Source organism: Lissotriton vulgaris, chromosome 10 (assembly GCF_964263255.1).
Source record: "Lissotriton vulgaris chromosome 10, aLisVul1.2, whole genome shotgun sequence".
Taxonomy (NCBI): Eukaryota; Metazoa; Chordata; class Amphibia; order Caudata; family Salamandridae; genus Lissotriton; species Lissotriton vulgaris.
Window position 1 is genome coordinate 975688473 of NC_141698.1, and position 14352 is coordinate 975702824.

A 14352-nucleotide genomic window follows, 5' to 3' on the forward strand; every position below is an offset into this window, starting at 1 on the left:
CACCGCAGGCCATTGTCCGTTGCTGATGGAGTTTTGTGCTGTGGGATGGTTGCACAGCTATGCCACCTCAAACAGTGTGGGGGCCCTGAGACGTTGATGGGGAAGATGATGCAGGTCTAACACACCCCACTGCATCTGCATTAGGTATATGCCGAAGGGACGCAATCCAAGACTTTTTCTTCACATGAGCGCGCTCATCCCCAGTGTCCCAATCCCAGTGCACTGCAGCTCACGGACAATTCTGTTTGCATGTTGGCTGTCCTATGGACTTTCTCTGGCTCACTCCATGTTGCTCAGCAGTTGACTCTATTATGCATGTGTTTACTGATTCCGTTGCACTGGTGTCCAATGTTCAAGTTGGACTCACCCCACACACACCCAACACAGGCGTCACTGCACATGTGGCCCTGCCAATAAAGGGGCCAGGCACATGTGCTCGTAGCTAGTTCAAATGATATCTGCGTGTGTCCTTGTGGTCTTGTTGTATGCATGAGGGCCCTGGGCCCTATGACATTACATTGTGCTATGTACATCGGAGACAGACGTGTCACCGCAGGCAGTGGGTTGGAGCTTGGACATGTAGCTTTGTCATCACCCACTCAAGAAGTAAGGGAAGTGGCCAGGGCTGTTGTACGCACAACCAACATGGGTGTGTGACTGCAATTTGAGCGCCCCTGGGTGTGGTTCTGTACTGTGAACGTGCATCTGCATGTGTCTCTACGGCAGTGTGGGTCTCCTTAGTGGGGTGTTGGTGGGCCCTGGAGGGTGATAGACATTTACGTATGTGTCCTGGTTTGCATTCCATGGGTTGGGACCCCACCAACACCTGGTGGGCCACCTCCTTTTGACGTGCTGATACCTGGCATTAGGGTTCCATGCGTGGGTGGGTGAAATGTTGTGAGCCAGCTGTGCTTGCGGGTGATTCCTGCTGTGTGGTCTGTTGCAGGCTCAGTGTTCTCCTCTGAGTAGCTTGGCTGTCCGGGTCCTGGTGGGGGGTTGCGCGGGATATCCATGTGCTGTTGTAGGGTGCCGGTGACGACGGTGTGTTGGTCCTCTCCAGCATCACTGATGTGTTGTATTCTGTGCTCTGCTAAAGGTGCTGTGTGCCCCTCTGCGATGCGAAGGGAAGGTGTGTGTTGACTTTTTGTTGACATATATGTTGGCGCATTGTGCTTGTGTGCATGCAGACTGTGTGGCAGAGTACATTGTGACTGTTTGGGGGTGCTGGATTCTTCAGCGGGACAGTGTACATTCGGACTACAGGACGGATGTGAGGTCCTACCCGTACATTTCCATTTCATGCTTTCCGGCTTTGTCAGATGTCGTATACATGTTTCTGTGCATGTGCAGAGCCAGTTGTGTCCTCTGTTCTGCAGTGTCGGAAATGTGTGTTGTTCCATGCTGTCGTCAATGTGGGTGTGCTGTTCGTGCTATGTGTGTTTGCTGCAGTGTGCCAAGGGGATCTGGGACATGATCTTGGCTGATTCTGGGTGTGCAGTGTGCTACACCTCGTTGTGCTTGTATGCCATTGTGCCCACTCCCCCGTTCCCCAGTCCCTGTTTGTTGCACTCCCTGTTGATGTTGTGTCAGGTCCTCTCAAGCTACGTCCGTATTCCCTACTCCTTGCACCGTCTCCGCACTGATGACAGTGGCCTAGGTTTCCTCCAGCTCCTCCAGTGGCGCTTGACTGCCACCTCCTGTCGCTGTTGCTGCCTTCCTGTTGGCAGCGGGTTGGTGCCTGGTTTAGGTAATCACGTCATGCCGGTGCTTATTTGCCTCCTGGATTGGCCTCCTCGGCATTCCGACTGCAATCCAGGTGGTCTGCTAGTGGGTCAGTTGGTGGTAGTGTTCTGTCACCTCCATGACGCTGGTCTTGTTTTCTTCGGTCTGCACCCCGTCTTCCTCTCCCTCTTCTCCTTGACCTTCCCCAAGCCCGTTGTTCCTTGCTGGATAGTCTGTGGGGGTTGTGGGGTTCGATTTGGCCTCTGCGCTGGGTCAGGGTGCATCCATATTACTACGTGCATTGCTTGTTTATGGTGTATTTTTTCTGTGGGTGTTATGGTGCATTGTCCCGCCAGATGCGCTGGGATTTGCAGGCCTGTGGCTGGTTTTCACTACCTTTTGTACCGTGGTTGGCCTCATAGCATGTTTTTTAACATTTGCGAATCATATTTTTGCGGTATGGCGTTGATTTTCACGCAGACATTTGACTCATTATCTGGTGTCTATTGCATGCTCCTGCCTTGTTGTGAATTCCACGTTGACACATGGTTATTTTCCTGCGATAGGCTGCGATGTTGAAAGTTGTGTTATGCTACTCTTGCGGTAGTTATCACACGTTCTTGTGAATATACCCCTCGGTGCGCAATTTGCAATCACTTTTTCCAAACAATTCTTAGTACATCAGGGGGCATATACACAAGTAGCTAGCTTTGATTTATCTCCACCTTAACACAGCAAAAGTGGAGATCGATTCAATAAACCCATTCACAGGCTGGTTCAAACCGCAGACAACACCAGTATTCCCGCGAAAACTGCCCCCAAATTTATCTCCACGGTGGACACCACCAACTAACACTAATGAGATGCAGAGTGGGCGTTCCCGTGCAAAAACACACAAGAAAACCACAACCACAACACAGCGAACTGCCAGACCTGCAAGCAAAGCAAAAACAGGGGATAACCCAGGGTAGCACCAGGGATTTTACACCTGTCTTTTTCTGGTGCTAAGCTGGACGACTACCACAGCATGAAAGGGAGCCCAGCCAAGAGCCACACCTGAAGACCCACAGATGCCATGGAGGCAATGATCATGCAGCTCCAATACCCCTGAGGGTCACAACACCCACCGCCACCACTCCCAACTCCCCCTGCCATATTTTTTTTAATCACCTGCCACCCCTCAGCATTCACCCCTGAATTCATTTCTATCTATCACTTGTAGGTGCTGGCTGGCAGGGTCTATCAATAGAGTAAGGGTACGGAGGTCGGGCAAAGGACCTCTGTTGACACAGTAGTCTTCAAGGCTGCATGCCAAATGTTAAATGAACAAGATGTCTCCTGCATTTGTGAGTCAGTTGACATCCTAACCCTCACATCCTGATATTGTGGGGGCATGTTCGCAATTCGATATCGCCTGGGTTGAGAAAGGTGAGTTATCTGGCGCTGATGTGCCGATCCACAGCTATCACCTGCTAACGCAGGAATAACTATCGCCATTGCGATATTGTCGCCTGTTTTCTCCGCCGTTTGCTGTAATTATCGCCATGTAGCACGGGCAAGTGAATACCCCGCTATCACAGCGATAATAATCAGGGTTAGGCAGTGCTAACTTTTCTGCCGATAAATTACTATGGCGATAGTTATCGCACATTCTTGTGAATATGCCTCCAGGTCCCTAGTGTTCAAATCTCAGCAAAGACAACTCAGACCTCCAAAAAAGACAGCTCAGGCTTCCCTCCTCTCATGTAGTGTTCAGTGTTAAAGTAAAGTCTGTAATTTTCAGCCCTTAGAATTGGGCCATGCATATTGAGTTTGCTACTTAAAACACAAGTTATCATTACTTTTATATAGAGGGTCAAACTATGGGCTTGCGTGGAAAAGAGCATTGTGCATGGAGTCAGTAATCTTTGAACAGGAGATGACACCACAACAAGAGAGTATAAACTGTGAACGTCAATATTCTTTGCATTTATGATATGGACTCACCACTCATATACCAGAAAGAATATTATTTTTTCCCACTGCGCTCCGTTTGACATCACTTTCAGACACACTACTTTCAAACTTTTAGACAGATTTACTGCAATGCATCAAATAATTGTTAATGTTATTTCAATTAACGAGTTAACTGATATAATTTAAACTCCTATTGAAAAATGATTTGTTTTTTAATATATTTTGAAAACTTGTTCACTATTGTTGTCGCACTGGTAATTGATGCCCACACTACAAATGCTACAAAACATAACAAATACATTAGAAACATTCTATTAGTATGTTAAATCTCTACCGCTACTATATAATTAATTGGCTATAATATCGGGAATATGGATGGAAGAGCAATAAAGCACATTTTATGAAATTAACCTATAAATGTTTTGTGTTCTATGAATACAAACATTATTTTCAATGAGAATCGTCAAATAAATGTTTTATTTGTACAGAACTACTGCAGAAGGCAGGCTGTAATGAGTTTTTCAATAGCACAATTGTACTAAAACCGATGAGATGTTTTGACAACACTGTCGTGAACTCTCCAAGTCTGGGCTGCTGACAGTCTGCTGGTAAAAACATGCTTTTTCTCTGTGCCTTAGGAGTCAGACAGAACAATGGGTAAGTGATGCGCTGCTTCTGCATCTGGCTGTGTCGTTCGATTTCCTTTGCGAGAAATGCCCTGGCTTGCAGCCATTTGTTTGTGTAAGGCCTGTGACAGCCTGGCTATTAAGCATTATGTAACAGTACGATGAAGTGTCTCGTGCCAAGCTGCACAGCCTGCAGTCTCCCTGTCGGGGGCTCGTGTGTACGAGCACTTACTCATCAGCTGCGCTGAGGGGAAGGATGCTGACCTACGAGCAAACAATCTGGCAGCACAGCGCAGGAGCTGCCAAGAGTCAGCCACAGGTGGCCTTGCTGGAGGCTCAAGAACCAATCCACGATCCAACAATAAATGTACAAAAGATGCCCCTCCCTTGAGTGGTTAATGGAGAGTGCCAATGAAAGCAGGTATCTGCCTCTTAGGAGCGAGTGCTGGAGAGGGAATGTCACGACATGGGTCACCTCATGTCAGGAGCAGTTCTTTGAAGCCAAATGTGTCCAAGTAAATCAATAGGTATATCAAAATCTTATTTACTTTTTTTAATTGAGTAACTACAGCTCCCGAAGTCTTTCTGGTGCTCGCCAAGGCCTCACTGGTACTTATAGGCATATAAAATATATTTGTGCAATGTATCTGTTATGCTAAATGTTATGTATGGCTCTGACCGAGAGCCGTTAGTGTGAATAGCAGATTCTAAGGGCCTGGTTACAGGTTTGGCAGTCTATGGGACCGCCAAAGTCGCGGTGGTGTGGTGGAAACAGCCGCACCGGTTGTACAATCGCTGTATCATGAGTGTGGTGTTCCCACTGACTCGGGACCACCGCACCGCTGAGGATCTGTGATCCCCCAGCTGTGACGCTCCAGTCTGGCCAAACAGGATGCTGGCAGTGCCACTGCGGCACCGGCAAACATATTATGAGTTTCATCACACCACAGTTTTCATAGCTGTGAGCCTACGGGGCCCCCTGTTACCTCTGGTTCAGGGGATGCATGCAAGAGAGCACATGGTGTGTCCCCCTGTCTGCATGCACCGCCAGTTTCTGTATGGTATGGACTTCACAGTCCATGATGTGCAGGGACGTGCTTTGGCGCTCCCATTGTGGTGCCTTTCTAACAAGCACCGCCGGGGGGGGGCTGCCAAAGTACCGTCCGCCAGGGCCACAAATTAGCTCGAAATCTGGCAGGTGCTGTGCAGACGAGTTTGGCGGTATGGGATTGGGGCGGTGGTGTGGTGGCCCATTCCCACACCGCCAAACTCGTAAACAGTCCCTTAATCTGTTTATTCACTGCTATAATGTAGCAACAGTGAGCCCCAAAACCTGTCACCCAGTGTTGCTACATAATAAAGCAATTCCAGACTGCTCTGACAGGCCTTGCTGAGAGCCTGTCAGTGCAATCTCAGTTCTCTGCTATAATGGAGGCCAGAGCTCACAGCTTTGGATTGTTAGGGTGAAATATCACATTGAGGATGGGTTCATTAGTCTTCTCACCCATTTGAAGTGTACATTTTACATACCTTATTGAACTGTTAAATTCCTCAAACATATTGGAGACACATTATAGAAAATGTATCACACACACTAGCCATCCTGATATCCCATTGATTGACACATTAATTTCCAATCAGTCACAGATGAAATGCAACATCCCAGGTGGCAGTCACAATTTGCTTTCTGTGCCTCTCAAGACAACGGTCTGTATCTATGAAAGACGGGTGGATTACAGAGCTGAGGACTGGTCCTGTAAATGCTTCATATCCAAAATGAAAGAGGTCTTTGTCCAGATCTATGGTCTCTTTTTGGAGACATATACTCACAATTGATGACACTTGCCTAGCAGCATATATCAGTAGATAGCGGAAATGGAAATGTATCAAATGCCATGCACCACAATTTCACACTGAATGATATGCTTCCACAGTAATTTGACTGACAGCCCTAAGAATCAGTTAGCGACCACTGATGTAGTCTTTCTTACACACCTCTGTTTACTGCTGCATACAGAGTACACATATCCATCCCTTTTTTCCCAGCAGTATAACACTAATGAAATTGTATTGACTGCACACTGATTCAAGAATATACCCACTGAAAGCCTGTTTGTGAGTGCAATGCTAATTCTTGTCTTATTTATCTTGTCTCTCCTTTAACTCTCTTAATATTTTATGGGACAGCAATGTACCAATCGTTGAAACGTTGTTGACTCTTAACGGCCACATGCATCAACCTATTTAGGAAGTGCAAACGGTGCGAATCGGTGAATTCGTCCGTTTGCGATTACTAAATAGGTTTTTGTGATGCATCAAACATTTTTGGAAAAATCGCTATTTTTAGTGAATTCCAAAAATGCGATTGCTTTTAAGGAATCGCAAATTTGCGATTCCTTAAAAGCAATGCATGATTACTTTTAAAATTGCGAATTCGCAATTAGGGGGTGCAAATTACCACGAGGGTGAACCTCGTGGTAATTTGCGAAAATGTATTAAAATGCTCAAAATTGCATTTTAAAACACTGTCATGTTACAAACACACATGTAGTTAGGACATGTGTGTGTGAAACATGCACTTCAAAATACATTTCAGGGGTGCAGGGGGGTCCTTTGGACCCCCCCCTGCACCCATGGAATGCATTAACATTTTGAGAATCGCTAATTGAAATTCGCAAAGTGTCAATGCCTTCCCATTGATTCCTATGGGCCTTTTGGCCCATAGGAATCAATGGAAATTGCGAAAGCGCAAATTAGAATTTGCATAATATTTGCAATTTGGTAAAAATTGCGATTATCACCAAATCGCAAATATTATGAGATTTTAATCATGCATCCCATTTTGCGATTCCTTATTTGCGATTTCCTAAAAATCGCAAATAAGGAATCGCAAAACCGGACTTTGATGCATGTGGCCGCAAGTGCCCTGTTGGTATAACATATGGATTATATATAGGTTAATCCTATTACTTGTCTGATGCAACCTAACCCCTTAACGCATAACCTGACCCTTCCTCACCCATACCCCCATGCCCTGCTGCATTATATGAGATGATGCATCATCAATCTTTAGTGCTTGTAGAACCTGTTTGGAGAAGATAGTGTATGGCACAAACAACTGCACAATTATTTGAGATGCTAGGTTCACTGTGGTTTTGGTGATGGCCTTTTGCAATGACCATTTGTTTATAAAAAACATATTTCCTATGAGTAACCAAATAAAAAATATGTGTACCATATCTGGTCTATGATAGAGGCTGAAGTACATTTCCCATTGTGTTACGAGTATGTTGCTTGTGGCATAATCTGAGTACATACAATGAGACTAGAGGTGGAGCCCCTCCAGTTGGCCAGTGTATAAGGAGATATGGCCTGTGATGACTGATTTGTGGGTCAATTGTATTTAGTAGAGGAAATGAAGAAAATTGTACTTCATGTTTGTGTCTGGCTATACCAAGAGAAAAAATGGATAGCAAATAAGTGTATCATGTATTAAAATATTAGCCCAGAAAATGGAGAGTAGTAGAGTGAAATTCATTTTGAACATAACCAGTTTCAGTTACCTCAAAGGGGAGGTTTTATTAAGTATCTTCAATTAAGTGACTTATTTGAGATAAGATAACTCAGTAACACGATGTAGACTGCTGTTTCCTTATGGCTGTGTGAATATTGATGTCCTTTATAAGAAGGTATTAAAACATGTACTAAATTGAAATAAAAGCTGTGGTGGCACTATAGAGCAAAACTTATGCAATACATGAAGTAGAGAAGAGACATGGTATTCCAGCTATTGGGGTCAAATTTTGGGCAGAGGTAATGCTTTGTGATCTTTTAATTTCTGTTTTTACTCCTACCAACCTACATAACCTTAGTTGAGTGATAGATGTTGGATGTCCTCAAACCTGATTTGAAATGGAAAGTAGGAACATAGACTTTTTTTAATGTTCATTCCAAAATGTCTGGGCGAGCGTCTAGTAATTTCGGGGGTGTTTGAAATCAATCTACACATAGATATACTTCTGGAAATGCCATTGTTGGGCTTCTCAGTAACCTTTATAATATTATAGGAAATGTGCTATTTTCATACATTGCAAGATGGCGTCAATTAGCTGACCGGCTGCAACCCAGGAAATAAATCAGCCACCTTCAGCACGGGAAGGGATGCTGTGAATTACTGCACATTTGAAACATGCCTGAGGCGATCTTTACCTGGTTAGCGATAGACACACCGGTGGGGCCGATGAAGCAGCAGCCGTAACAGCGGCAGCAGTTCCAGTTCTTTACAGCCCTACTCTAAGCCCTTCCTCTGGCAAGTGGTGCATATCACTTGCTCCTCCTCTGACCCGCCTCGCATCACCCCAGCCTCATGCTGGTCTTGGCTTCCCTGACTTGTCCTGCTTCACCCTTGTCTCAGACTCTATCTCAGTGGCTTAGACCCGGGCTCGGGTCACAGATCTGCTAGGCCTGTCCCACTTTTTTCGTCTGATTTGTTACTGGCCCCAGCCATGGCAGTAACAGTGACAGCTACAGTTATATTGGCTTCGCATGTGTCTTGTATAGTATCTTACCTGGAGGCTGTCCCTTCCTCTCGGCTCGCTCATTTGATGTTTCTGGTGACACTTGGGAGTGAGCTCTGCTCTTTGAAAGCACCAGCCCTTCACCTTCGTGCTTGCCCCCGTTCTCAAGCCTGAATTCCATCTGGAACTTGATCTCAAATAGATGGAGCAGGCAGGTCTTTAATATGATCAGTACCTGTGCAGACACAGATATGAAGGGCTGAGAAGGGAGAGGGTCAACTTGCCGGGCCTAGTGGCACCAAGAGCAAACTGAAGTCTTACTTGGAAAGATACCTCCAAAGCCAATTAAGGTGGGCTTTCTCCGGACCTCTTTAAATCACGGTAATTAGATAAGTCAGACTTTATCTTTGGATGTGAGACTAACCTCTGGGGGTCTAAGAGTTAACAATACGGTAACAGATTCTCTGAATGGTATTTTTCGATCTGATACCAATATAATTGAGACCGCTGCAGCACTGCTTTTATCTAACACCAGTCTCAATAATAGTCTTAATATTATGGTGATGGGCCCTGATAATAAAAGTCCCTGAGAGATAGCTCTCTCACAAAACAGCAATGAGGGCGGACATGGCAGTCTTATTGACAGTCGTTTTGCTGGTGTGTGGGACAATGTTTCATCCTCTGGCAAGGGAACAGCTTGGGATGCTACATTGGGTCTGGTGACTTTGCTGATGGTTTCTCAGCATCTGGTGTCTTCCTAGATTTCCATACACACAAAAGAGAAGTAGGAGTGTGTAGCATTTTCAGTTCATACCTATCTGTATCTTTACCCTTTTAAGATTATCATTACTGTGTTTCCCTTTTAATCTACTATTCTTAGTTTTGTGCACATGCATATGACTGAAGATTCTTTTTAGAATTGTTTATCTGTAAATGTGTTTGTACTGGCAGATCTCTGCTGGGACTTGAAGAAGAGAGTACTGTGCTATTTCCATTAAACCAGTAACTACAATTCTTGGATTATTTGAGTTATTTACTACAGGTTATTTGAAGACCCGTGTAATGGCCACATCAAACCAGCTGAAACATGTTGACATATATGCAGTTAGGAGGGGTGAAGGGATACTAAAAATCCCCTTCACCACCATCCTATATTTATTTTAATCCTAACCAGGAAATCCAGGAATAAAGTACATAGGTGGATATTCCTGAGTAAGTTTTTAATTCTATGTTCTGCACTAATTATTTTAATTTTGATCACTATAATGTTATGTTTATATTGACTTCCCCCTCCCTGTTGCTCCAACCCAGGTGTTGGTCTGCCCAGGGGTGTTGTTTAGCAAGCCCTATGATGAAGCATGCCACAATTTGTGCAAGAGGGCAATTTTAAATAAAAAGCTTGTGTCACCCAGTATAAAAGCGTGAATTCAAATACTCCTAATTCTCTTTTGTGTGTATGGATTTGCAGGGGAGGTTGATGTCGGTGTCTTCCTCCTTCCCCCTTAGTTGTGTGTGTAGTCTTCCCAGATTTCTCTGACTTATGAACCCTCAGCAACAAGTTCTCTGTCTGATCAGGTGTCAGTGAGAGCTCACAGTTCACAGGAGGCAAAAAATATGGATGGCGCATCACTGAAGGGATCATATGATAACTATAACCCTGTAAATGATGATATTGTAACTAATGGCAGGGAAAAGAGAAATGCTGACCTATCAGAGGCATTCTTTTCACTGTCAGAGGCTTCATCTAGTGCTTCAGATCACTGGTGTAACGAGAATTGAGGGGGCCTCCCTGCAAGGTATGTAGAGGGGCCCCCTCTGGGCTCAATTAGGAGCTCTCCGGACAGAGTGCAGTGCCAAGGGGGCCCCCTGGAGCTTTGGGCCCCCCGCACCGCGCGGGCTGCAGGGGCCTGTGTTACGCCCCGGCTTCAGATTAAAATGACGAATGTCAGGAGAAAAGAGAGGAGGTGGAGCCTATGGGAAACCAGTAGTGTACAAACTTGCATCGTGGCTTGTCATAGTGTGGGAGTCTGAGTGGCGTAGCCGGAGCTTTTGCAACCTGTGACAGTCCCTGAGCTTGCCGCCCAGTAACAGCCAGAGCAGGTAAGATCAGGAGGGAAGTCGACAGATGATGATGAGGGAAAATAATATACAAAAAAAAGACAACCACTTACCTTGTGCTCGCCGAAATTGCTCAAATGAGGTGAGCAAGGTACATGGTTTTCTTTTTTTTTTTCAAATCGTTTTTATTGAGAATTTAGGAAAAAAGAAAGGAAAAATAATACAATAAAGCTTCAATTACATAGATTGATTCAAACATGCTATTAAGTGACACCTACATAAAACCAAAGGAAAAATAAGACAAGTAGATCAGGTACATTACATCCAAGCTATCAGAAAGTATGGTATTCAAAGTGTGATCAGGTGCAGAACTATACAATCAAAGGACCATATATGAATAAAATACCGTACTAAGTATTACGTCACGGAGGGTCATAGTGAAAAGACGATACATCTAGAGATTTCCATAATTTCTTGCTGGAGGGCTTCCATGTAGCTGCTTGCAGAGCTGGATTGTCAGCTCCTCTCAGAAAAGAGAGCCATTCTTGCCAGATTTTAAAATTGACCTCCGATGAGCTTTTCCATTTACATAGGATAACCTTGCATGCCAGTGTCAGCATTAGATCTAGAAGTTGGCGGTCATGAATGTCTGGCAGCTGAGGGTCTAGAGCACCTAGTATAACGTAAATAAAGTCCTTTACGGGGTCAATTTAAAAAATTTGGCGAATATAAGCAAAGACTTTCCCCCAGAATGTCTTTAATATAGGGCAGTAAAAAAGCATATGGGCAAGATCCGTGATCGCTGTCTGGCAATTCTAGCAAGTGGGTGTGTCTCTCAGGTGACAGTTAAATAACCTATGTGGGGTCCAGAACGTTCTGTTCAGCAACATGTATTTTGTCTGGCAAAGAATTGGAGATATATTATTGGACAGGGCGGTTTTATGTATCACATCCCAGTCTATTGCTATTCCCGTTGAGTTAAGTTCCAATTCCCATTTGCCTTCCGCCAGTCTGTGGGAGTGCTTGGGCAGGGGGAGGAGTAGCTTGTAGACTTTAGACACGAAGTGGCCAGCATGAATCAGATGAGGTAGGCGTGTCACAAGCCAAGGTGAGTCAGTGGAAAGGTTGCGTTTAGAGATGATAGATTTCAATTTCAGGAACTGGTAAAAATCTATGGGGGGCAGGTTATATGTCGTCTGTAATGTCGAGAAAGGAATGGGCTGTGCACCATCATAGAGGTCCTTAACCATGTTAATGCCCTTTTCAGCCCACAAGTTCCAAAAGAGGGTTTTGCCGTCTAGCTTGAACATGGGGTTTCTCCAAAGTGACACAAAAGTGTTTTTTTTGATAGTGGAGTTAGTTTTATGGGATTGGTCAAGCCTTAACAAGGCTCGTCTAGTATTCAACAGCATGTATTTGGAATGAGGTAAGTGTGCTAAGTCCATAGTAAGGAGGGTTGGTAGGGGTGCATGTGCGATGATAGATTTTTCAATGGTTAACCACACTGGGACATAGGATGGAGAGTCTACCAGCTAGAAAGCACCCTGTTTAAAGAGGAAAGCTGTCTGGTAGTTCCTGAACGAGGGAAGGCCCAGGCCGCCCTTCTCTTTTGCTAGTTGTAACTTTTTCAATAATATCCTGGCTTTCTTCCCTCGCCACAGAAACTCACCAAACAGCTTATCCACCTTTTTGATAAAGCTGTCCGTAAAAGTCATAGGAAGCATGCTAGCTAAATAATTCACCAGTGGAGTGGACATCATTTTGAGAGTTTCTGCCCTGCCCCACCAAGAGAGAAACTTGGGTGACCAGCCGTCTAACAGTGTGGAGATCTTTTTTAAGGTTAGTTCCTCATTCATTTTTAAGGTTGATATTAAATCTTTCCCAAAATCAAGACCCAAATACTTAAAGCATTGTGGTTGCCAGGTGAGGCCAGAGGTTCCAAGGATGTCCTTATTTCCGATGTTGTTCAGGAGTTTAACCTCCGTTTTATCCTTGTTTAGTGTGTAGCCTGAGACCCTGGAGTATTCATCGATAGTACTCATTAGCACAGGACATAATGAGTACATCGTCAGCATATGCGGTTAGTTTTACGGTGCAATCGTTGAAAGGGATACCAGCAATTGCATCATTATGCCTTATATGATATAGAAAAGGCTCAATTGCTAGCAAAAACAAGGATGGGGAGAGAGGACAACCCTGTCTTGTTCCCTGTTTCAGACAGAAAGATGAGGAAAAAGAGCCACCTGCTCTAACCCTTGCAGTAGGACAGGCGTAGAGGGACATTACAAGTTTCGTGAATATTACGCCTAAGTTGAACTTATGCAACACTGCTTCGAGAAAGGCCCAATCGACTTTGTCAAAAGCCTTTTCGGCATCTAACGGTATTGCCGCCGTGTGTGTATCTAGAAGTTTTGCTTTCTCCAGCACGTGTGCCAGTACCCTGGTATTATCACTAGATAGTCTATTTTTTAGAAATCCTGCTTGAGACGGGTGGATTAAGGTGGGAAGGGCTCACTGCAGACGGGCTGAAAGGATCATAGCTAGGATCTTGCAGTGGAGATTAATTAAGGAAATGGGTCTGTAGTTTTTTGGGAGGGAAGGATCCTTACCATCCTTGGGGAATACCGCGATGATTGCCTCCGCCAGGGTGCCCTTCACTTCACCCTTGTTACTTATTTCTTGAAACAGGTGGAGAAGAGGGTCCACTAGAGATGAGGCAAAACATTTGTAGAATTTAACAGTGAAGCCATCCGGGCCGGGCGCTTTACCACATTTTAAGCCTTTGATCGCTTTCTCTATTTCAGTCGTCGTGATCGGGTCATTAAGACGCCATTGTTCTTCCGAGGAGAGCTTTGGTAAGTCAGATTCGTTCAGGTAGTCCTGAATCTTCCCCTCTTCTACAGATGTATTTTTGGCGTATAGAGTTTCATGAAAGTCTTTAAATACTTCTGCTATTTCATTTGGGTCTGAGTGGCCCACCCCGGTGTGTCCTTAATGACATTGATTGAATTCTTCTGAACTTTGAATTTTAGGTAAGCGGCCAGGCTTTTGCCCGCCTTATTGGACTCGCAAAGATTAAATCTTCGTTTCCCGTCTAGCCATACGCCTGCCCTTTCGCTCACCAGTTTATTGTATTCATATTTCTTATTAGTCATCGTGTTTAGTGTCACGTTTCCCTGTCTGTCTGGTGCTTGTTTTCTAACTCCGATATCTCATGTTCTAGTGTTTCCAGTTTAGTGTTATGGTCTTTGTTTATTGCTCTGCGAATTTTGCTGCATATCCCCCTGAGCGTACTTTTCAGGGCTTCCCAACGTATAAGATCTGAGGTATCCCCTCTCTCATTCAATTCTAGATACGAACGAATGGCGGATTGGATAGCAATCCGGTGTTGGTCTTTATTTAAAATTTTGTCATTTAATCGCCACGATGTTTGTCGTGGGGAGGGTTTAATGTTGGAGATAGAAAGGGAAATA